The sequence below is a fragment of the Aethalodelphis obliquidens genome, unplaced genomic scaffold, assembly GCF_003676395.1.
Source record: "Aethalodelphis obliquidens isolate GAN/ISIS:26980383/991018 unplaced genomic scaffold, ASM367639v1 scaffold3, whole genome shotgun sequence".
In the NCBI taxonomy this organism is placed as follows: Eukaryota; Metazoa; Chordata; class Mammalia; order Artiodactyla; family Delphinidae; genus Aethalodelphis; species Aethalodelphis obliquidens.
The window spans coordinates 77,719,158-77,745,344 of record NW_020837947.1 but is presented as its reverse complement, the minus strand read 5'-3'; positions in this window follow the sequence as shown (position 1 = coordinate 77,745,344).

The following is a 26,187-nucleotide window of genomic DNA, read 5'->3' as shown; positions in this document are numbered from 1 at the left end:
AACAAACACAGTGAGATTTGTCATTAATCTGTTTCCTCTTCTCCCTAGTAATATGGTGCAGAGGTACGAAGTTTGCAGATGAAAAAAAAATTTCATTTCACTAGAGCTGGCCTTAGGCAAATCCACACCGTCAATCACATGGATAAAATGTAGGCCAGGCTGCCAAGTGTTTTTCAAAATAGACAATAAATGAAATATAAGAAGTGAATATGATCAGGTATTTATAATTCTCACTTCTTAGTTGGCATAGCCCAAAATTATTAAATATATAGACAATGTTTCCATTATTTTGGGGTTTCTTCTCTTTTTTTTTTTCCATCTTCTCAACAGGGAATTTCGGTGTACATTTTTGCCCTTTGGCTTCATCTTTTAGTAGCTCGTGAAAAGTGATACGTAGGTGGTTTACACTCAACGCCAGAATCAACATTCCTTCTGTTCCGAAAAGCTCAGGATTTGAAAGCGTTTTTCCTTCTCATAAGGATTTACTCAAGTATTTATATATCCTGTAAGAGTTGGCGTCAGTAATATTATTCCTTCGTATTTTGGGATACTTTTATTTAGAATAACATGCTTCACAACCAGAGAAGCAAACTACCTACAAAGGAATGAATACAACTTTATTTCCAATTATTTTTCTTCACATCACTGTGGAAGTTGCATTTAAATACATTTCATTCAAACGTCCTATTTTCCTCAAGTGGAAATTCTAGTAGTTCAAGGGGAACATGATATTTTTAGAACTGTTTAATCTTTCACTGACTGATGAAGATCCAATTCAAACTAAGAACATTCTTCATATACAAAATATTGATTCGCTGTAAGTTTGAACTGAGTAACTTAGAACTTTAAGATTTGAGGAGGGGGTGGGTATCAGCTGTTACAAGCAGAGACATCAGGGAATTTTTATTCAAAAATAAGTGGACAGAAAAAAGTCTTAGCTGCTCAAAGGCATAGAGTAGAGGTGTGCCTTAGAGTACACAGTATTTTTGCACATTTCTGTCAATCTTAAGAGGCTATATGATCAACAGATTTTTCTACAAAATAAAAGAAGCTAAGATTTTTAATAATTCCTCTTCTTTTTGGTTAAGCTATATTTTCTGAGCACAAATTAGTACACATTCCCTAATAGAAATAGACATGTGTTTATGGGGATAAGAAGAGTATTTGAAATGGCGCCATCATGGGAAACTTTAATATAAACCACTCTGCAAGGTCAGGACATATCCACTGTAGATTAAAAAAAATTGCATCCCTAACTATAAAATGGTACAAGGTATTAGAAATAGGTAATGGTCTTTAATATCTGTGACCCAAGCATCTGAAGAAGACAAACTACTGAAAATTCGACAACACAGTACATGAGTTTGCACAAATTGGATTGTTGTTTTTCATTAGATCATGTATTGCTCGCAGGCAAGAGAGCTTGTATTAGCCATCCACACTGGTCTACCACTGCCAGTGTGAGGAAGATACCATGAGTTACAGATGCACTTAAAGTCAGGAAATAGGGAACATTTTGGGTGAGCCTTTGGCATAAGGCAATTCTCTGATGCTTTCTGGTTACATAGTGATATTGATACATAAAGTATAAACATTAAATGTTCATTATGATCTAAACCTCCTTTATCTTAATATGGTTTTGTTAAAGGCCCCAGTGCTTACAACATCATACAAGAGCCACCATTAGCCTACGGCCTGGGCTCAGTGTCACTGGCTCCTTCATTCTGGCAAAAATACATTGAATGAATACTGTGTAAGGAGAATTTCTATTTCTGGTTTGAGTAAATTAACATCTGATTCATACTTTAAGTGTTTTGTTCTTTGAAGGAATAAAGAATATATCCTTCTTTCAGTCAAGGCTATATAGGCATCATCTTGAAGACATATTTATTAAAGAAAAGAACTAATTATTTCTTAAAAGTCCTGGCCAGGTCTACCCTAATAAAATTTCTTTTGGACCACAAATGTTGACAATCTCTAATGTTCTTTTGATGAATACTGGAATGTGTGAGGAGGCCCCACGGTGGCATGGTTGACGTTACGTTGCAGAAAGAGTGGAGTTTGGCTCTCAACGCTAAATCCAATGCAGATGAGCCACTCTTGTTTTCCACTTACCTGAGCATGGCGGGAAATTGCCCCCTGTCCCCTGCAGGCAGAGCACCGTCCACGGCAGTGTGATCAGTTAGAGGGCAGCACAGTTCTGCTTTCTCAGGCTGCTGGTATTTTTTACAGAGCTAACCTATGCTCAGAATCTGTTTCTAATTACTATGTTTCAAGAAAAACAAAGTGCCATTCATGCAAACCAAAAGGAAGTTACAAGCCCGAGGCTCAAAGCTGAAAATGGTCAATTGAATTAGCATGCTTTTTGTACATGTGAGCAGAAATGTACAGGTAACTACATGAGCAGGCTGGCCATTTAACATAGTATTTTAACATGATTATGAAAAGCAAAATACCTGTATTTGTGGGCAGGGACCTATGTGCAAAAGCACTTCTGAGTTCCAAGAATGTGTGCACCTTCTGAAAAAAGAAACAAGAACCTTGCGAGTTCATCTTGCGTGTATGGTGTCTGGACCACAATAACACCCAAGAAATAGCATTTGAACATGTTAATGTATAAATGAACGTGAAAACATGAATTGTGTACAATACTAAAGAATTCATTATTTTTTTGCATTTGAGTGTGTGTGTTTTTCTTTTTTTCCCCCTCACTCTAGGTATGTATTATAAAAACAGTGACTGTATATGGTGAAAATTCAAGCAGAAAGATACAAAAGTCTTTCCCCCTACCTAATGGCCCCATTCCCATCTTTCTTTCTCTAGCATTGCTACTAACATTGTGTTCATTTTTAACAAACTGGATCGTATTTTATCTACTATTTTGCACATAGGTTTATTCCATCTACTATTTTTTGGAGATGTTTCCACATTTACCCAGATTACCGCCTTTACACACATATACTTATTTAATTCTTTTAAAATTTTTTTTTTTTTTTTTTTTTTTTTTTTCAGTACGCGGGCCTCTCACTGTTGTGGCCTCTCCCGTTGTGGAGCACAGGCTCCGGCTGCACAGGCTCAGCGGCCATGGCTCACGGGCCCAGCCGCTCCGCGGCATGTGGGATCTTCCCGGACCGGGGCACGAACGCATCCACTGCGCCACCAGGGAAGCCCTCTTTTAAAATTTGACTCTAAATATTCTAGTCTACTACTTGGCTAAACAGTAATAAATTTCCAGTTCCTAGAAGATAGGCAATAGTGTTGTTTCCAATTCTTTTTTTTAAATTAATAGCTACAAATAATGATGAACTGAATATACATGCACATCTATTTTTATGCAACTATGTCAGAATATACGTAGAATAACTTACTAGAACTGAAATAGGTGCATCAAAGGAATATGCATTTTTAATTTGGATAGCTACCGGTAAATTGCCATTCCACCGCAGTCTATGAGAGCACTCGCTTTTCCGCATCTTTGTCAAACTGCGGTAACAAACTTCTAATCTTAGCTAATCTGAGAAGTAAAAACAAATATTAATTCATTGTTATCTTAATTTGAATTTCTATCATAATTATTCAGGTTGAGCATTTTATATTTATTGACCAACTTTGTTTCTTTCTTTTTGAATTGCCCAGAAATGATTTTTTTTAAAGATATCAGATGACAATCTGTGCTGTATGTGAGACCAGATACCGTAACTGAGAAGAAAGACATTTCCAATGCCAAGATGGAAATACTCTTTTCTTCCTATTGTACAAGTATTATGCAGTTCAAGCCAATTTTAGAGAACACTCTCTGAAAGCTACCAAGAAATAAATTGTGGATTTTTCTCCTGAACCAGCTGCAACGAACTACAGAAAATGGAACCTTCTACTCACTGGATATATCTTTGCTGTTATCCTCAAAAGATGAAATTCCAGAGATAGCATTGTACATTCATTGTGGTATGTGTCTTTTATTTTATTTCTTTGTTAACTTTTAGTTATTGATGGTTTATTATGTACAAAACCATCAATATAGGATCTAGAAAGGCAAGTAACCAAATAAAATAAGACAACGAATTAGCCATAATTTTTCCTCTTAAGGCACTTAGAGTGTTTCTGAGAACAAACAGGAGACGAAAATAAATAATAGGTTTGGGATCTTACTTGAGTACTAAGGAATTTGGACTTCACTTGGGGCAAGAAAGTGACTGCAAGTAATTAACAATATTCAAATTGTTCTGTAAGCAAATTCTTCTAAAATCCATGTAGATGAGAGAAGGACTAGAGGTGGAGAAACTAATTAGGAGGCTATTATCTCTCACAAGTAACAGATAATCAAGGTCAACACAACCACAGTGGTAAGGGAAGTGGCATGCTGGCAACTACCAGTGGGGATGCGCAATTGTCAGGAGCTAATCCTGGATGGTTAGAACCATCAAAGCCAAGGAAGGATTAGGTCCAAGAAGGAGGGGACATCAAGAATGTAAAATGCTACAGACTGACAGAATCTTTACACCAGACCATCTTTATTCATCCTAGTGGAAATGAGAACATGTCATTATTACCTTTGTCCAATCAGTACATGCTTATTGAATTCCTGCTGTGCCCAGACACTGTGCTATGTGCTGTTGATAAAATGGTGAACAAAATCGATAAAGTCCTTCCTATCACATAACTTAAAATCTACCAGAGAGAGCATCGCATCGAAAGCAAAAATGGCACCTCCTGTTTGCTCTGGGAGAACCACCCCTCAGCCTTTGTTAGCCCGTGTGCCTTAGGTAAACCGAACCCTCCCCCAGACCTGAAACGGTGTATCTGAACTAAGCCCAGACCCATGGGAGGAAAGGAGGGTGCCTTCCTTCCTCTGGCCATAGTGAATGTCCATGGATAGGTAGGATCCATGGGGGCCAAACATAGCTGCAGAAATTTCATCCTGAGCCTTTTGTTTCTGATCTCAGAGAAGTAGACTGTCTCCCTTACATGGTGGGTACTTGGAAGTATGAAGAACCAGAGCCATGGCCGCCAACCATGGAGTCAACCTTGTCTACAGTAAGTAGAAAGCAGAGCCAAGAGTTGCAGAGAAAAACCATGTCCTGATGATGTCATTTGAGTCTGGTCAAGCTCTGACCAAAGCTAGATTTATTCTTGAACTTGTGGGTTAGGTGAGGCAATAAATTCTATTTTAGTTCAAACCAGTTTGGTTTGGATTTTCATTCACTTGTAATCAAAAAAATGTCTAACCATTACAACTCAGCTCTAAAAAAATGTCCTGTCCTTCTTTTCCCCAGATGGCAAAAAGTTTTAAAATTACTTGTCTCTGAACATTTTATTGCAAAACTATGGTGTATTACAAAATTTAAAACATTTGAAATCTAAGAAGGATGGTATTTCCGTAGAAATAATTAAATGATGATCTAAGGAAAGTTATAGTATCTTCCAGTCTGTTTTAAATTATGGTATAAAGTTCACAGCTGTATGTTCTTCAATTACCAGAACTCAGAGAAGTCTGGTATTTAGGCCATTACAAACCTACATTTATACCTCTTTTGAGGTAGCAAGAATGTTACCAAGTAACTATTTTATTGAAAAATGACTGCAGTTTACTTTTTATCTTTAGGTAAAATAGTTTTAAAAATTAAATAAATTAAAAAATTTTATTTTGGAAAATCTCCCATTTCAGTGGAGAAGGTAAACACATAAACCAGTAAATGCACTGAAATCAGTGCATGCTTTGCCTTAATCTTTATGTTTTAAGCATTGTACGTTGAAATGTCTTTCATCTGGAAGCAATGATGACACTGATTGAGTATTCTGAGGAATTTCTTGGTACAGTACCTGGTCATCATTCAGAATCAGCTTGGAAATTCCGTATTAGACATAATCAGAGTTTCAGACGTGAGTAAATAACAGTGATGCCTGCCTAACCCAGAATTTCCCTCCCATGCAGGTATAACTTATGTAGTCTTACTTGTTATGGTTTTGGAGCAACCACAAGGATTTCAATTCCACTATTCTGTTGTCTTTCCCTTGGGAATAGTTAGAAAAAGAAGGTAACAGCACTTGACCACAGAAAGGGAACATAACATTGTAGAATGTTTTTTTTTCCCTAATGAAGATGTGAGAGAGAAGGAGAATTGAAAACAATCACCCAAGCTTCCTCAGCCCAATTTTTAACATATCAGCTAAGTATGAGAGTGAAAACATAACTTTTTCTAACTACCTCACAGGCTTATCAGGAAGAGTAAACAAAATAACTTTTATGAAAGTGGCTTGCCCATTTTCAACTGCTAGACAGAGTTAATCATACTTTCTCTTTGGGTTTCCTAGAAGCAATGTGTGGTCAGGGCCAGTTGGTCAGGCTGTACATTGCACAAGTATGTCAGAGCATATCATGTCGATTTCTATATCTCTGTCAATAATTTTCTGGCAAATGGGACTAAAGAGAGTCTTGTTCTAATAAACTCTGTGTGTCACGACAATGTTCCAACAGGAAGGGGTGCCTTTTTAAAATTCTCACAAAGACCCTTTATACAGTGATAGAGGAAGCATGGTCTTGGCCTCCTTTCTCTCCCTTTCTCCAATCCAACATTCACACTATATGATCTGATAATTGCTGCTAAAATGCAAGCTTTAGTACTATCACTCTGCCAAAATCTCTACAATGACTCTTCCATTGTCTTCAGAGTAATGCCCAAATGTCTAAACTTGACAAGATTCTGGGCCCCTCACCTGCCCAATCTCATTGCTCCCTGCCAGCCCCACCTGTGCTCCAGTGTGTGGAGGTACCTACAGCTCCCCGAACAGCATGTGCTTTCTTGCCTCTGAGTCCGAGGAAATGCTCCTCATGCCTGAAACATCCTTCTGCACCTCTTCTCCTACATGCAGCTCAGAGGTCACATTAGGCTTCCTCTAGGAAGCCCGTTTTACTCAACCCTAGAGGAATCTTTGTTTGTTCCTATGTTCTCCCTTGCAGTAACCTTGTTAGTCATTCAACTCCCTCAAGTAGATAATGAGTAACTGGAGGACAGAGCACGTGTACCCCTCACCTGTGTGCCTGGTACATGTTACACCCGACATATATTTGCTGAATGAAATGAGGTCTGACTTCTAGTGTTGGATGTGCTGCTTATTTGCCTTGGGACCTTGAACATGTCACTCAATCTATATCCCACTTTCCTGCTAGAAAAATAGAAGTTGAATTAGCCAATCCATAAAGAAGAACATTTAGACTTGCAAATATGCCATACATTTTTCTCACCTAAATTCAGAATCTTCTATCTTTGCTGCTGAAATAGAAAAGAAAAGGGGGAGTGACATTTTGGTGGTTGAGACCTAAATACACATGAAATATGTGTGTGTGTGTGTGTGTGTGTGTGTGTGTGTGTGTGTGTGTTGTCTTCCTAATATTAAATTTCCTTGACCAGCTTTAAGAAGTTTTCTACCAAATGATCATGGTAATGAAAATGCTTGGTAAGTGAAATTCAGTTATTTTACAGTGGTCTAACATTTTCCAAATGCCAAATGTAATAGGTGTTTGCCATTGCACATAATTCACTGGATCCTTATTTCATTTTTACTACAAATTTATGGATTGAGCTTCAGGGTAAATGGCTTCAACATACAGTCTGTGACTCTTCTGGGAACGGGAAATGAGGATTGGTACAATTATCTCATTAATTTGAAAGTCAATATACAGAACTCAAGTGCCAATTCCTTCTGGGCAGCGGTGTCTTCATCTTAATCATCCCGAGGATTTTGGAATGTGGGCAAAGCAGCGTAACATTAGAATCTGGGTGGAAGTAGCAAAAAAGTAAAAAAAGGGCTCTTGGAATTGGAAAGTGATAGTAGGAAGGCAAGAAGTGAATCACAGAGAGCAGCTGAAAGAAGAGAAAGCCCTTGGTGTCTTGAGATTTAGCAGTTTGAGTGATCCTATCGCGTAAACAGTGCTGATTGGTGTTTTGTGATATGGCCCTTTTGGTACCTACAGGATGGGAATGCTTTTGCAACCCCTGCCAATTAAGATACATTATGGAGGGTGATGCCCAGAGGACTCCATTAACTTCTGTGGCTCTTCACTATACAAGTTTTGTTGAGCCTTATTTTCTCTAGGTTATATTATAAAAACAATATTTTTCCCAAATTAAAAATTACAGTAAAACACTGAATCTGGCTTTCGACATATACATGTGGTCTTCCTACAACTATGAGAAATATACTTCTTTGGAGGACTTGGCCCTCCAATTTAGAATCATGGCTGGGTTGGGTGTTGAAGAAGCAGCATGACAACCGGAAAAGGAAATGCAGCAGAGCTACATATGATTTAGAATTATTTCTGAGTAAAAACCTTGAGTTATTGAAGAGTTCATCTCAGATGAGATGAACACAAATCCACTGACTGCACAGGGCGGTCACACATATTTGTAAAGTGAATACTGGACTGAAAGTATCAGTTGTTTTATAGGTGACAGCCAGGGTCATAAATGCATCCACCTGCTTGCGGAGAAAGCAACATATTTTACTACCATGTCACCCTTTATAGAGTCACACAAACAGGCATCTGACATATATTCCAGTTGAATAAATCAGTGATTTTTTTTTTTTTTTTTTTTTAGTAAGTTGTTTTTTTTGCTTGTTTTGTTTTGTTTTGTTTTGTTTTGTTTTGTTTTTCTGCAGTACGCGGGCCTCTCCCTGTTGTCGCCTCTCCCGTTGCCAAGCACAGGCTCTGGACTCGCAGGCTCAGCGGCCATGGCTCACGGGCCCAGCCGCTCCGCGGCATGTGGGATCTTCCCAGACCGGGGCATGAACCCGTGTCCCCTTCATCAGCAGGCGGACTCTCAACCACTGCGCCACCAGGGAAGCCCTAAATCAGTGATTTTTAAAGACGTGTCAGTGAACCGGTGCCAGGCTGAGAGGAGAATCACGCAAGGAGCGTGGTATAAATCAATCCACCTGAGTCTCTTTCCAGTCCTCCTGGATTAGAATCTGGGGGCAGGGTGGGTGGGGGACGTCCAGGAATCTTTATTTTAAAACAGCTTTGGTGGCAATTCATTCGACCAGGTTTTGGAACCGGTGTACTAAGTCATATTTCATGTGTCAGTAGCTGTACAATGAACTCTCCCTTCACCATGATATTGTATGTAATACTCTTTCCTGAGAAAATAACTGAAAAGCTTGATAACAGCAATTCTCTGTAGAAAGTAAGCATTAAGGGACCATGCAGCACAGTTCTGACTGGGGCATCAGTTGCCTATCTTCTGCAGATGAAAGACTTTTTATCTGTGGAATCTTAATTGCTCTTTTGGCTGGGTCCTGAAATTGGAATCTTCCCGAAGTGAAGGTACATTAGTAGACTTTTACTCACTTTCTGGAACGAAATGGAAAAGTCTGTATCCATTCACACCAGAAAAAAAAAATGTTCTCTTTAAGTCAACACGTCTTAACACTTCAAAATAGGGAGATGTTACTACTGCACAACAGAAAACATTTCCAAAGAAGTTGAATGACCTGCAGTACTCATGCCTTGCCATGATTCTCCCAAGCACCCGTATTTTTATGGGTGTGAATGTAAAGGTGAGCAAATAAATTCCAGCAAATATAAAGGTGCGAATCTAAAGGTGCAAATAAATTGCAGCAAATATAAAGCTGTGAATCTAAAGGTGAGGCTTTTACCCAGTTTCTTGATGTCAAGATAATGGAATCTGGGGAGAAGCTCGAATGCCAGACTGTTAATCTGTATCAGAAAAACACTGTTCAATTTGGAGTTTTATAAATGTACATGAAAAATGATTGGAAAAAAGTCTTTAGCAGGAGTTACTTTTTCTTCAACTCATGAGAATGTGAACTTTCATTCATACTGTGCCAGCGATGGGTCAGGCACCCTGAGTAGCACACACAACTGGAGTTATTCACATTTAATGACATCTTTCCTGCCCACTAAACAATTATTTACAAAACCTGAATAGAAGTAAGTGACATATTTATTCACTCATTTATTTAAATAATTTTTCCTTGACGATCTTGTTTAACACTATGCTATGCTCTGTTAAGGATTTTTTAAAGTTCTGTACAGGGCTTCTCTTCTAACAGTTTACAATCCATAACTGGTACAAATGACGGCAGAAAATAAATGTTTTACGTTCAGCTTCCTGGCTTCCTTATAAGAAAGAGAAGGACTGTTGTGAGAGGAGTCAAAGAAATACAGGTACAAGTTCTTTCCCAGGAGCTTCTATGCGGATTGATAAAGTGTGTTGTTTCTTTTAAATCAGCAGAGAGGTAGTTTGAAAATGATTTATTAGCCCATGAAATGGAATCCCGTGACCATTCATTACAACAGGTCTCTTACGTCCCTTCAACATCCTTCCAAACTCACCTGTCACAAATCCAGCCCCGCTGAAATCCAACCCTCCCCAGGTCCCAGCCTGCACCGGAGCAGCTGAAGGTGGCTGGAGAACAACTCATACACTGATTCTTTTCCCTTTAAATTCACCTTCGTGCTTCCCAACGGTCACACTGTTTCTTTCCGAACTCTCCTCCTCTCTTACTTTTTCAAATCTTTTTCTCTCCCCTCAAACTCCTACACCTCTTCCATCCTCACCTTCAAGTGAAATTTTTAAAAAATTTCACATGTATTTGCATGAACTATTTCTGCCTTACAAAGTCCCCAAAATTAATGGCTTAAAAATGATTTGTTATTTCTCACAATTGGTGGTCCGGAACTTGGGCAGGACTCGGCTGGGCATTTCTTTCGCTCCACGGGCAGCAGCTTAGGGTGATTCAGTCGGGAGCCACAGTGGCCTCTCAACCTCCATGGTTCTGCGTTTGAACCCTGAGCATCCGGTGCCGGGCGTTTCTTAGAGTGTGGCAGTGGGTTCGAAGAAGGAGGCAGCAGAAGATGACGACTTCTTAAGGCTCAGGCTTGGAAAGCCCAGAATGTCACTCCCACATTATTCTATTAGTCAAAGCAAGGCACAAGGTCAGGAGGATTCAAGAGAAGGAAAAGGGATTCAACTTCTTGATGTGAGAATCTGCATGTGGCTACAGGGTTGGGAGGAGCAGTGGGTAGACGTCATTAAAAACTATCTACTACGACTAATTAAATATTAGTTACCATGCTCTACACCACACCCAGCACCTTACCCATATCTGTGCCCACGTGTCCACACTCCCTCATGTGACTGTTGATGAATGCTCCCACACCTAAGGAAGGCCAATCCCCTCCACTTTTTAAAAATTTTTTTACATCTTTATTGGAGTATAATTGCTTTACAAAGGTGTGTCAGTTTCTGCTTTATAACAAAGTGAATCTGTTATACATATACATATGTTCCCATATCTCTTCCCTCTTGCAACTCCCTCCCTCCCACCCTCCCTATCCCACCCCTCTAGGTGGTCACAAAGCACCGAGCTCATCTCCCTGTGCTATGCGGCTGCTTCCCACTAGCTATCTATTTTACGTTTGATCGTGTATATATGTCCATGCCATTCTCTCACTTTGTCCCAGCTTACCCTTCCCCCTACCCATATCCTCAAGTCCATTCTCCAGTAGGTCTGTGTCTTTATTCCTGTCTTACCCCTAGGTTCTTCATGACATTTTTTTTTCTTAAATTCCACATATATGTGTTAGCATACGGTATTTGTCTTTCTCTTTCTGACTTACTTCACTCTGTAGGATGTGGCACATATATACAATGGAATATTACTCAGCCATAGAAAGAAACGAAATTGAGCTATTTGTAATGAGGTGGATGGACCTAGAGTCTGTCCCATCCACTTTTACAACAGAATCCACTTTCACCTACTCACGGTCACTGTTTCAGTAACTTTTCTTCTTTCCCATGGAGCATCAACTTTTTGTCTTCTCCACTATGTAATTCCTGTTGGCAAACACATGTAATTTCTCTCCTCCTAAAAAACAACCAAGGAAACCAAATTTTCTCTCCTGAATCCATATCTCCCTACAGATATTATTCTTTTCTGTTACTCTATATAGCAAAACTCCCCATTGTTTTCAATCTCTCTTGAACCCACTCCAATCAGGTTTTGTTCCACCAAAACAGCCCTTCCCTCTATAACCATATCTTCCAGTCTTCAAAATGCAGCGTACAATTTTCTGTTCTCATCTCACTTGACCTCTCTGGAACATTGGGCTCAACTGATCTCTCCTCCTTGAAACACTTTTTTTTTTCTTCTTGGCTTCAAAAGCATTACACTTTCCTGATTTTCTTCCTACTTCAGTAGTGGCTTTTTTTCAGTCTCCTTTGTTGATTTCTTCTCATTTCCTCAATCTCTGCTCCAAGGCTCAGTCGTTGGTTCTTTTCTCAAGTTTATTTACTCACATTTCAAGATTTTTAAACCTTTTTCCTTATCTGTATCTATATTCTGAAAACTCTAATACTTATGTCTCCAATCCAGACCTCTTTCCCAAACTGCAGATTATAGCTAATGGCCCACTTGATATCTCTACCTGGACATCTAATCAGAATCTCAAACTAAAGTGTCCAAAAGTGAACTGCTAATCATGTCCCCAAGTGGTCCTCCCACAGATTTCCCATCTCAGTAAATGACATCTCATCTTTCCAGTTGCTCTGGCCCAAAACGTGGAATAATCTTGGGTTCTCTCTTTTTGTCACAATCCTCATTGAGTTTGTCCCCAAATCCTGTTGGCTCTTCCTTTAAAATGCACTTATAATCTGAGTACTTCTCACCATCGTCTCTCACATAAATTTCTCTAAATAATGCCCATTCTTGCTTCCTTCTAGTCTATTCTCACTTCAGCAGACAGAGGGATCTTTTTAAAATGTAGGTCAGATGATCCCACTCTTCTGCTTTAAACCCTTCAGTGATTTCCTGTTTCACTCAGAATAAAGGCATGTGTCCTCACAGTGACCTCCTATGTCCTACAGTCTGTCCTGATACCCTGTCATTCTGTGCCTGTGATCTCATCTCCCACCATCCTGCCCCTTACTCATTCCCTCCAGCCACACTGAACAGCTTTCTGTCCCCTGCCCACCAGGAATGCTCTCATCACAGGGCCTTTGTACTTGCTATGCCCTCTGCCTATAAAGCTCTTTCACCCTCGCCCCTCTGGACATAGCGTTGATTCTACTTGTCTATTCATTCACAGCATGTCTCTCTCCATCACAATATAAGCTCCACCAAGGCAAGCACTTTCATCAGTTTTGTTTGCTGTCGTATCCCCGACACCAAGAATAGCAATGCTGCACAGTAGGCACTCCATTAATAGACGTTAGAATTAGTAAACTTCTATTTCCTTTTCTTGTTTGTTTCATTTGTTTTTAAACATATTTCATTCTTCTTGCCCTTTGAAATGTATTTTATCTTATGATGAATTGTGAGATAGAAATCACTAACCGGTTCTTTCAACACTTTTGGGTGAGGCTAAATTGTGATGCTTATTCTGTTTTATATTTATCATTACTGGAATCTGTCTGTCCTTACACTTGTTTCATGCTGCTGGAATTAACATGGCTTTGTTAATGTGTTTTAACAAATCATAGTCACCCTCTCTTCTCAGTCCTAAATTTCTCATTTTCCCCTGCTCGTTCTTAGTTAGATATCTCTGCCAAGCCACTCATATGCTCCATCCTGATTAGCTGAGTGACAAGAAGCAGGATCTAGCTTAGACAGTTTCCACAGATCCTTTTCTATGTATTATTTCCCACTTACATTTTCTCTCGACTTCTAGGATTTGGGGGTTTCTGGAATGCCTCTTGGGATGGACTTGATGTCTCCTTCTCTTTCCTTTACCACCAATTCTGCTTGCCTTCCTGGAATTGAACTTCATTTCATCACACAGTTTCCAATTCTGTTTGACCATCTGTCTTTGGAGTCTGCCATCCGCTCAGGTGAGACCTTCCTCTGCATGAAGAGAGCCACGCTCCCAACAAAGAGCAATGGTGCCAGCCTCTGGACATGCTTTTAAGGAATGGGTTCCTCCTGATGAATTTTGTAGTTTTGTCATTTTTGCTTAAAGTGTTTCATCGGGATTTTGTTAATATTAGAGCACTTTATAAGTTGGGAAGAGTTGTTAACATCTTTTCAAATAAGAACATTTTATTTCTTATTCAAATTTTCCTGTAAATTGTTGGCTAACGTATAGTTTTTTTAAAAATTGGTAATGTGTCTCATTAAGGGTAAGATTGGGTATTTACATATTCATTGCTATTGTGAATAAGAGCTTTTTCCATTGAGTTTATGGGTAATATATATGACAGTATGTTCTGTGTTTGGGGGATTTTGCAGAGGGGAGTAAAATATTTGACATCTGGGCATCTTTTAAAATTCTTCATCATAAAAGCATTTTAAGCTAATTTTCAGTATTATAATGTATGTAATAACTTTGACTATTTATGCCTTTGTTCAAGTTGGATATATAAAAAGCTTCTTTATAACAAAGAACTGAATAACAAAAAATTCTGTATAACAAGAATAACATAGAATCTTGTTGAGGTTTCATAGAAAGAAGAACCTTGATTTTAATGATATGTATTCTAAGATTTTATGAGCTCTTTGTGTATATTTGTCAGTTGGTCTAAATTGTAGGACATTCATATATTACCCATGTCACTCCATCACTGCCTCAAACACCACATACTGCCCCTATAAACAATGAATATTTTTATATAGAAATTTAAAATTTTAAATGATTTAGTGGAAATTGACCTGGAATAATAACTAGATTTTCACATCAGTGTTGCACTTTCTCCTATCATTGTGTCAGGAAATATACTTGGAAATAATCCAATGTGCAACTTTTTCATGGAGAACTTGGCTGTACAGTCTGAGTGAGGGAAGCCTCAAGAGGCTTCGAGCTAGCTCTGAAGAGGTGGAACTGGCGTGAATCTACTGCTTCAGAGTTGAGAAGTTTTATACCCTTTTGAGACACTCAAAATGGAAGCAATAAAAGTTGGTGGCAGAAAAATAGCCAGTCTCACATGTTTATACCCTCTCTCACTCTCTTTTTTTAAACTGAAGTATAGTTTATTTACAATATTATATTAGTCTCAGGTATACAGCATAGTGATTCTGTATTTTTGCAGATTATATTCCATTATAGGTTTTTACAAGATAATGGCTATAATTCCCTGTGCTCTATAGTAAATCCTTGTTGCTTATCTATTTTGTACTTAGTAGTTTGTATCTGTTAATACCTTACCCCTAATTTGTCCCTCCCCCTTCCCTCTCCCCTTTGGTAACCACAAGTTTGTTTTGGATGTCTGTGACTTTGTTTCTGTTTTGTGTACACATTCATTTGTATTACTATTTAGATTCCACACGTAAGGATATCATGCAGTATTTGTCTTTGTCTGACTTATTTCACTAAGTGCAATACCCTCTAGGTCCATCCATGTTCCTGCAAATGGCAGAATTTTATTCTTTTTTATGACTGAGTAATATTTCATTGTATATATCACATCTCAATCCAGTCATCTGTTGATGGGCTGCTTCCATGTTGACTACTGTAAATATTGGGTGCTATGAACATTGGGGTAAATATGTCTTTCCAGATTAGTGTTTTCATTTTTTGCATATATATACCCAGGAGCAAAATTTCTGGATCACATGGTAGTTTTAATTTTATTTTTGTGAGGAACCTCCATACTGTTCTCCACAGTGGCTGCACCAATTTACATTCCCACCAACAGTGCAAGAGGGTTCCCTTTTCTCCACAGCCCCTTCAGCATTTGTTATCTGCAGGTTTTTTGATGACAGCTCTTCTGACCCATGTGAGGCAATATCTCATTTGTGTTTTGACTTGCATTTCTTTAATAATTACCAATACTGAGCATCTTTTCATGTGCCTGTTGGCCATCTGTATGCCTTCTTTGGAAAATGTCTATTCAGGTCTTCTGCCAATTTTTTGATTGGGTTGTTTGGTCTTTTTGATATTGAGTTGTATGAGCTGTTTGTATATTTTGGACATTAACCCCTTGCCAGTCATGATCATATCATTTGTAAATATTTTCTCCCATTTAGTAGGTTGTCTTTTCATTTTGTCAATAGTTTCCTTTGCTGTGCAAAAGTCTTTAAGTTTAATTAGGTCCCTTTTGTTTATTTTTGCTTTTATTTCTTTTGCCTTAGGAGACTGATCCAAAAAAATATTGCCATGATTTATGTCAGAGTGTTCTGTCTATGTTCTCTTCTAATTTTATGGTTTCCGCTCTCACATTTAGATCTTTAAACGATTTGAGTTTATTTTTTTATCTGGTGTGAAGGAATGCCCTCATCTCAGTGTTTCATATATGGGTGTCCACATACCTTTTCTCTTAACTTTTCTCTGTTGGAGAAAGACTGGTGCTGTCCAAGATAACCTCATAACCAGAATACCCCAAATAGAAATAGGGCTACCTAAGAGCAAGCTCACCAGGAACACTGGATTTCCTCATTAAACAGTTAATATAATTCTAAGAGCATGGTTTGCTAAGCATGGGGAAAGGGATTTAGATAAGGATCCATTAGGATGCTTTTGCAGGGAACATTCCTGGAGCACATGCACACACACACACACACACACACACACACATACACACACACATGCGTGTGCACGCACACACACATATCTTGGTAATTCTGCTTTTGTTAGACTAGGAAAATTGCATTCTTTAAACATGCAACACTTGATGATGGAGCCAGATGTCAAAAAGCATGTGGAGTTGGAGAAGGATAGAATCTTAAGATTGAAGTTTTGCCATGGAAAATCCAAATACAGATCAAGGAATTTTTTTAAGGAAAACTTTTAACAGCCTATTGTTTGTAGTCTGTTTCGGAGATAAGATATCCTAATACTGTGAAAACAGTCATTCTTCTGAGAGTAATATTGATTATAAAACCTATTTTTTCATCACCACTGTATTAACAGTAATCAACTGACTGTACTGGCATTCATATTGTCAGGATGAACATATACACAGTCCTTTTCCCCAGTTCCGATAATGTAACGAAGTCCACTTTCTCCAAAGTCTAAGTAACATCACACACTGAGGCTGACATCTTTGTTAGTTTTACTTTAGATTCCCTACTGGTGTAAAAGTGTTTTATTTTACATCTCTGAGTACAACTTTGGTTTGGGGAAAACATGGAGGTTTATAAGGGTTGTGTGTAAAGGAAGGGGCTCATTAATAAACACATTGCACTTTAGGATTTTAAGGAAAGCTATCCAAAAATTGCAGCATGATGATAAGCTGACACATTGTTTTGTCTAAATAAATCCATGTGTTGGAGCGCCGATTCTAGGACATCTTCCAAAGCTACAGACCTTTGGTGTTGCCCTTGCTGCGTGCATTTGCACAGCTGAGCCAGCAGGCTATGCTGCTTTGACTCAAAGAGCGGTCCATATCCAGGCATTAAGTCACTATACCGGACACGCACCACTGGAATGCTGTGACCTACATACAGTGTATGTGGTTTACATTTTCAGTAACTGGGAGGCAATTTAATTGTCTGACTCAATTACAGTAAGTGAGAACCAGCCTGCCAAGTCTTCAGTCACCTCCTGAAAACAGACCCCTCAAAGTCAGGCCAGATTCTCGAAGGAGAAGCTAGGTCAGTGAAGCTGCTGATGAAGCATGTGTGTTCCAGGGTGTATCTCGCGAAAACTGCTGTTTTTTCTTGATCCTCTATTTCCAGCTCTGGCTCTCTGAAACAGGTCAAACTCTAGGATCAACAGTACAATTGAGTTTGACTCTAGCAGAATGGGAATCCCATTTTGGGCAATTGTTTCTTAGAGTAAAGCCAAAAGAAACATTGCCCAGTAGGAGGAACCATAATAAAGCTTGGTTTTGATTAAGTTGGAAAGTGTACATTTTCCAAGCAGCACTGTTGCACTTGGAATTTTATATTAGTCTTAATCTCCACTGGAAAGGGGTAGCCTGGGCTCTGGAGACTAGACTACCCCATGTCCTCTGTGGTCAACTGACTAAAGATTGGTTTGTCAAGGGACTCCTCCTTTGATCTGCCAAAACTGGCTTCTGACCAGAAGGTGCATGGTGCACTTAGCCAGAGAACTGCTGCTTAGCGAGAAACAGCCCAAGCGTCTACTAAGAAACAACTAGTCTGACTCTCAGCACCTCATGAAACAAAAGGAATCTGTTCACATCTCTTTCTTGGAATGTGCCAAGCAATAGGCATTCAATTTGACGTCTTCCCCTCTTCGGCAACTATGTTAAAAAAATATTGGAGAAAATTCTTGGGAGTGATGATCAAGACTGACACCTACTAGGAGAAGTCCTAGAGAAATGCAGATAAAATTCTAGTAAGAAAAGTAAAACTAGAGTGAGAGGAGATCCTTTTATTTTTATCCACCATTTCTGAAAACAAATAATTCTGCAGTATTTATAGTAACTATGGAAATCCCAACAACTTGATAATAAGCAGCTAGATCACTGACACTTGTTAAAAGTACTAATAATTATGTTGGAAACTTGTTCCTCCCACATGCTGAGTTTATGAAGTTAAGGGAGGACCGAGAGTGGGGCAGGTGACGAGGCCGTGAGAGAACAGTCTGACCTGAGGCCGATGTTTTCCTTTTTTTCATTTTAAAATTTTATTTTATTTTATTTCTAACTGTGGTAAAAGACCACATAACATAAAATTTACCAGCTTAACTATTTTTAAGTGTACAGGTCAGTAGTATTAAGTACATTCACACTGTTCGCAACCAATCTCCAAAACTCTTTTCATCTTGAAAAACTGAAATTCTATACGCATTAGACAACAACGACTTGCTATTTTTTTTCAAATCAATGTTATATCTCAGAAATTATCATCAGTGAGTACAGAACAGAGAATTTATTTTTTAACCCAGTAAGATCTGTATAGGCGCAGTAAAAGTCCTTTTGCTACTGATAAGGGCTCCAAATTATTTGAAGAGGTTAAAATACTTATAAGTCCAAGCACTGCATTTTCTGTTTATATATTATCGATGTCTTTAGAACCACATGGCTATATTTGAAAGACTACTGGGCCAGGAATTACCATAATTTAGATTCCATTACATTATGTCTATTCAAAATATGATATAGAGAGGATGCAATAAAATATAATAAACTTGTAAAGCAGATATGCCATTACCCATCCCCACCAAAGGGTTGAAGCTGTTCTCCTTTATGAGGAGACTATTAATCAATGCCATCTGGCTCTATCAGAGTCTTCACTTCTCTTTCCAAAGAGTACGTATTTTCAATAATATCCCAGAATTTGTTAACAATTCATTAATATTAAGTATATTTTGTTTTGGAAATTTTATGCTTTGAAAGATATTCTTCAAATCATTGGGTCCACAGAGTTTTGGGGGAGAGTGGTAGGGGCTGGGGAAGTGTGGTTGAGTGTGGTGGCCCTGGGTTTGGGGTCACTGCAGATGAACCTGTGTTTGGACCCAAGCACTGCCATTTTGCAACCATTGGCTATACCTTTCCATTTCTACTCCTCAGTTTCCTTGTCTATTAAATGGGTGGGAAAAAAACTAATGAAATAATACTCTCAGCTCTCAGCATGGGATATAGGAAACAGTTAACAAAAGTTACCAATTATTATTATTTTAAAAATAAGCAAATCAGCATGTACCCACACACATTGCCCTTTGCCTGGTCATCAGTACTAGAATCTCCACGTACTTCTTTAGCATAAGGGCCTGTAACATTCTTGTTCTTAGATGAAATTAACATAATACTAACCAGATGAAGTAAAGGACCATCTATAGAGTGTGGTTTCAATGTTCCTGGAAGACCCCTCCTCACATGCTGAGGGCTGATGTTCCAAAAACTATCAGTTTCATCTTATTTAATTTCATTTCATAGTATGTTTAAATTTAAGTTTGAACAAATCCTTCCCTTCTTTCTCTCTTCCTCTTCTTTTCCCTCTCCCTCACCTTTTCTCTTCCCCTATCTGGGATGTCTTAACGGGCTTCTCAACGTTGCTGTGGGAAGCTGGCACCAGCTGTCCAGGGTCAAGATTCACTGAGCAGGTCTGAAAAGTTGGCATTACCATCTGCCAATTATTCTTTAGTTAACATTAAGATGAAAATATTTTTGGAGGAATAGACTTTAAGCTCTAGGTGGTAGCAATACGTTTTTATTTTCTTCATTTTCTTTTGTTTTTTCTTTTTCTTTTTTTTTTTGCAATGAACATGTATGTCTGTCACAATCAGAAAAAAAGTGTTTAAGAAAAATAAAGAAAGAAATTGATAGCATGATTTAGAGAGTGCAAATTGAGACCAGGAATCATTTGTTCCCTTTCTACTTCTTCTACCACAATTCCTAAGGATTTGGGGTGTATGACTTGGATAATTTAGTTATGTATTTTATTGTTCTTGACTTTCATCATGACATTTCTGACAGTTTCCTGGGAGATAAAAAAAGTCTATGAAGTACATTGACACAAAACATATATATTTTTTTCCTTCCTGGGCTTTGTACAGCTTATAAATTAGATTGCAAGTGTGAAAATTATTTGCTATCTTTAACTGCCTTTTGGCCTCAGAGGTTTCCTCACGCATTGACTTTTCCTTCTCAGCATATGACATTCTGGAATGTTACATGCTTTAGCTTTTTACCTTCAGTACGCCAGATCAACTTCTCATGTTCACGTGGGAGTATATTTCAGTAGAATGGCACATCAATTTACACAATGAATAAGAGATAATACTAAAAGCACTTTTTGAAAGTAACATACAAAAGTAAAATTTATAAATATATCTTTAGAAATCAACTTAGAGTAGCAATTTCTCTGGTACAGGACACATTTTTCTTCCTTGAAAAGTATCTAAATTCACGTCTATCCCTTTGAAGAAACTGTGACAGTACAGTTATGACTTTTCCCAGTGAGAAAAAAAGAAATTACATACATCAGTTGTTCCATATGCCTGCTTTATGTCAAAGTCTTTAACATTTTATTGACTCTGGTCAGATATCTCAGGAAACACATCAGCTTATGATACACACGTTCAATCCTTGAATCCATTTTCTTATACTGCTTTGAACTCGCTTTTCTTTGTGAGGCAAGAACATTAAAGTTTCAATAAGCCTGGCATTAAAGACAATGAGGATACTATCAGTAAACACGGGAGCCATCTCATCACACAGACTTAGAAAAAAGGAGCATATTTTTCAGACTCAGAAAACTCTTTTGAAGTTTGCACTTTTATGACTTGTGGCAGAGCCACTGTGGGATTTCTGGGTAAAGGGGTTTCCATCATCCCTTCTCTGGAAATCCTGAAAGCAGAGTCTCTCCCTGTGCTCCTGGCCAGCTCCGACCGTCTCGGCTTCCTGTACCACTTCCTCCCCAGAGATTCCTTACTTGAAACTTATTATACCACAACACGTTGGAGTCCTTCTTCCCATATGGCAACTTTATCTCCAAGTTATTTACAAAAAAACAAAAACTAATGAAGAACATTACTCATAGATTTGAGTGGCAACTTTCAACTCAATTTTTACAAATTTGGGAAAGAAATGGAATAGAGATTTGCAGTAGGAAAACTTTGATGAGTGGCTTTTGAAGTAAGTAGGAAAGAGTCTGCCCTTTTTACAGAGACTTTCCAAATCCACAGAGTCACATATTGAATATATTATGGGCCGTATTCTCATTCTTTTCCCCTCTTTTGATATGTAAGATGATACTTTTCCTTCCTTTGAGTCGTTGAATCCTTTAACATACTGATGGTTCATTCTTTGGACGCTCATGGACACAAAAACTGGTTCTCCTCCTGCTGCTTTTCCAGAGGAAGTCTCTTTAATCTTACCTTATATGTGACATGTATCATTGTGCTGAGCATCCCCTGTAGCATGTTAACAGACAGGACACCACACATGTTCCGAAACTATTTGGAGAACTTCCAGAAGAGAGCAATCAGTTCTTAAGAAAATGCAAAATTAATTAAGATGATGAAATTTTTGTCATTTATATTTATATCTATATATGTTAAATTTATCTAACATAAAATGCTATGATGCTTTGTCACATTTTATTAATTTATATGCTATAGCAACACATAATTATTCTCTTCTCTATGTCAGTTACTTGTACCACGATTTTTTATAGCATTTATCATATTATATTATAACACTCTTCGACATGCCTTTCTGAGTAAACTGATATTATCTCCAAAGCAAAGACTGGGTCTCCGTTTTCCTTGATTTTGAAGTACTTTGCACGATCCTTGGTAGAGAATAGACAGCGAAATGCACAGTGGTTGAGTAAATGAAAATCAGGCAGATAGATGATTGGATGTATGGATAGTCAGACACATATATTTGATACTATAATCTTGTCTGTAAAACAAATGTAGGAGAATTTACTCGATTTTTCCTAGAGAGCTCTTTAGGATTAGGCATGATATAAAGAGAATGATGATGCAATACTGTACAACAGGGCTTCACAACAGTGGCAATGCAGACATTTAGGCAAGTTAATGTTTTGTTGCAGGTGCTGTCCGCTGAATTGCAAGATGTTTAGCAGCATCCCTGGCCTCTACCAAGTAGATGCCAATAGCAACACCCGCCTCCTCAGCTCTGACAACCAAAAATGCCTCCAGACAGTGCCAGCTGTCCCTGAGAGAGGGAGGGGAAGAATCACCTTCAGTGGAGAAATGCTGCTATATAGTGTCTGATTTCAGGATGGTATGATGCATTTGTACCGCATTTTAGAAAGTGAGTACATATCTGGGTTGGGAAATAAAGGGAATAGTAATGCCATTTTCCTACCTAGATTAGGAAAGATAAGAAGCAATCTTTGTCTTCCTGAAAAAAATTGTTTCAAGTGATGTCACTTATTCTGGTAAACTGCGTATTTCCAAGTTATAAAATGAAAATAAGCCTCTGATGTCCAAAATCCTAGTGTTCCAAAGCATGGGCTCTCCATGTAGTTTCCTTCTATAAGATAAACTTTCACACATCTGTTGGAACTGCCTAACGCCACCTTCTTTTCTCTTCTATGCTTGGATTATTTTTAGCACATATCTCACAAATTTTTAATTAAATATTCCCATTTAACAAATTCTGCAAAATATGCCTCTGTTTTGTTTTATTTTAGAAATTGGACAGAGTATAACTGAGTTGTGGACTCCTTAGTTTATCCATAAAATTTAATTAAATCTAATGATCATTTCACTAAGTTTTCAAAATGCTTTCACATTTAAGAAAACATATTCTCCCTGAAGAGTCAGGTCAGATAAGGTTTAGGTAATGAATAAGGAAGTAAAGGAAACCTAGAGAATTAGGAAACTGTGTGGGTCAGAGTATATTGCTGGCAGAACAAGCAGTGAATCTGAAATCTCGTGTCCCAATCGCAAATTCTAAGCTCAAATTTCAGCAGGCATAAGAATGGCCTTGGGAACTTGTTAAAAATGCAAATTCTTGGGCTTCCCTGGTGGCGCAGTGGTTGGGAGTCCGCCTGCCGATGCAGGGGACGGGTTCGTGCCCTGGTCCAGGAGGATCCCACGTACCGTGGAGTGGCTGGGCCCATGAGCCATGGTCACTGGGCCTGTGCCTCCGGAGCCTGTGCTCCGCAGCGGGAGAGGCCACAGCAGTGAGAGGCCCGTGTGCTGCACAGCCAAAGATTCTGCTTTGGTAGATTTGGGTGCTGCCCAAGAATTTACTTTTTTTTTTTTTTTTTTGGTAGAAAGTCTGGTGCCCAGGGTTGAGATCTTTATACGTCTCTGATTATGGCCCACTTCAGTGCAAGGCTCTCTTCTGGACTATTTTTGGCTTCTCCCTTCTTCCCAGTTCCCATTCTTACTGCCCGTCTCCATCACAGATATTCACTTTAATGCGTTTAATATATGTTCTTAGATATGTATGCATCCCAGTAAAGTCTATAGGCTGTTTTGTGTGTACCTGTGCTTTTTTTTTCTTTCAACATCTTTATTGGACTATAATTGCTTTATAATGGTGTGTTAGTTTCTGCTTTATTAACAAATTGAAGAATAAAAACCATATGATCATCTCAAGAGATGCAGAAAAAGCTTTTGACAAAATTCAACACCGATTTATGATAAAAACTCTCCAGAAAGTGGGCATAGAGGGAACCTATCTCAACATAATAAAGGTCATATACGACAAACCCACAGCAACCATCATTCTCAATGGTGAAAAACTGAAAGCATTTCCTCTACGTTCAGGAGCAAGACAAGAATGTCCACTCTCACCATTATTATTCAACATAGTTTTGGAAGTCCTAGCCATGTCACTCAGAGAAGAAAAAGAAATACAAATTGGAAAGGAAGAAGTAAAACTGTCACTGTTTGCAGATGACATACTATACATAGAGAATCCTAAAGATACCACCAGAAAACTACCAGAGCTAATCAATGAATTTGGTAACGTTGCAGGATACAAAATTAATGCACAGAAATCTCTTGCATTCCTATACACTAATGTTGAAATATCTGAAAGAGAAATTAAGGAAATACTCCCATTTACCATTGCAAGAAAAAGAATGAAATACCTAAGAATAAACCTACGTAGGGAGACAAAAGACCTGTATGCAGAAAACTATAAGACACTGATGAAAGAAATTAAAGATGATACCAATAGATGGAGTGACATACCATGTTCTTGGACTGGAAGAATGAATATTGTGAAATGACTATACTACCCAAAGCAATCTACAGATTCAATGCAATCCCTATCAAAGTACCAATGGAATTTTTTACAGAACTAGAACAAATAATCTTAAAATCTGTATGGAGACATAAAAGACCCCGAATAGCCAAAAGCAGTCTTGAGGGAAAAAAACGGAACTGGAGGAATCAGACTCCCTGACTTCAGACTATACTACAAAGCTACAGTAATCAAGACAATATGGTACTGGCACAAAATCAGAAATATAGATCAATGGAACAAGATAGAAAGCCCAGAGATAAACCCACACATTTATGGTCAACTAATCTATGACAAAGGAGGCAAGGATATACAATGGAGAAAAGGCAGTCTCTTTAATAAGTGGTGCTGGGAAAACTGGACAGTTACAAGTAAAAGAATGAAATTAGAACACTCCCTAACACCATACACAAAAATAAACTCAAAATGGATTAGAGACCTAAATGTAAGACTGGACACTATAAAACTCTTCGAGGAAAATATAGGAAGAACACTCTTTGACATAAATCACAGCAAGATCCTTTTTGACCCACCTCCTAGAGAAATGGAAATAAAATAAAAAATAAGCAAATGGGACCTAATGAAACTTAAAAGCTTTTGCACAGCAAAGGAAACCATAAACAAGACGAAAAGACAACCCTCAGAATGGGAGAAAATGTTTGCAAATGAATCAATGGACAAAGGATTAATCTCCAAAGTATATAAACAGCTCATGCAGCTCAATATTAAAAAAAAAACAACCCAATCAAAAAATGGGCAGAAGACCTAAATAGACATTTCTTCAAAGAAGACATTCAGATGGCAAGAAGCATGTGAAAAGCTGCTCAATATCACTAATTATTAGAGAAATGCAAATCACAACTACAATGAGGTATCACCTCACACTAGTTAGAATGGGCATCATCAGAAAATCTACAAATAACCAATGCTGAAGAAGGTATGGAGAAAAGGGAACCCTCTTGCACTGTTGGTGGGAATGTAAATTGATACAGCCTCTATGGAGAACAGTATGGAGGTTCCTTAAAAAACTAAAAATAGAATTACCATATGACCCAGCAATCCCACTACTGGGCATATACCCATTGAAAACCATAATTCAAAAAGACACATGCACCCCAATGTTCATTGCAGCACTATTTACAATAGCCAGGTCATGGAAGCAGCCTAAATGCCCATCAACAGCCAAATAGATAAAGAAGATTGTGGTATATATATATACAGTGGAATATTACTGAGCCACAAAAAGGAATGAAATTGGGTCATTTGTTGAGACATGGATGGATCTAGAGACTGTCATACAGAGTGAAGTAAGTGAGAAAGAGAAAAACAAATATCATATATTAATTCATATATGTGGAACCTAGAAAAATGGTACAGATGAACTGGTTTGCAGGGCAGAAATTGAGACCCAGATATTGAGAACAAACTTATGGGCACCAAGCGGGGAAAGCTGTGGTGGGGTGTGCGTGTTAGTGTGATGAATTGTGTGATTGGGATTGACATGTATACACTGATATGTATAAAATTGATGACTAATAAGGACCTGCTGTGTAAAAAAATAAATAAAATTTTATTTTATTCAAAAATT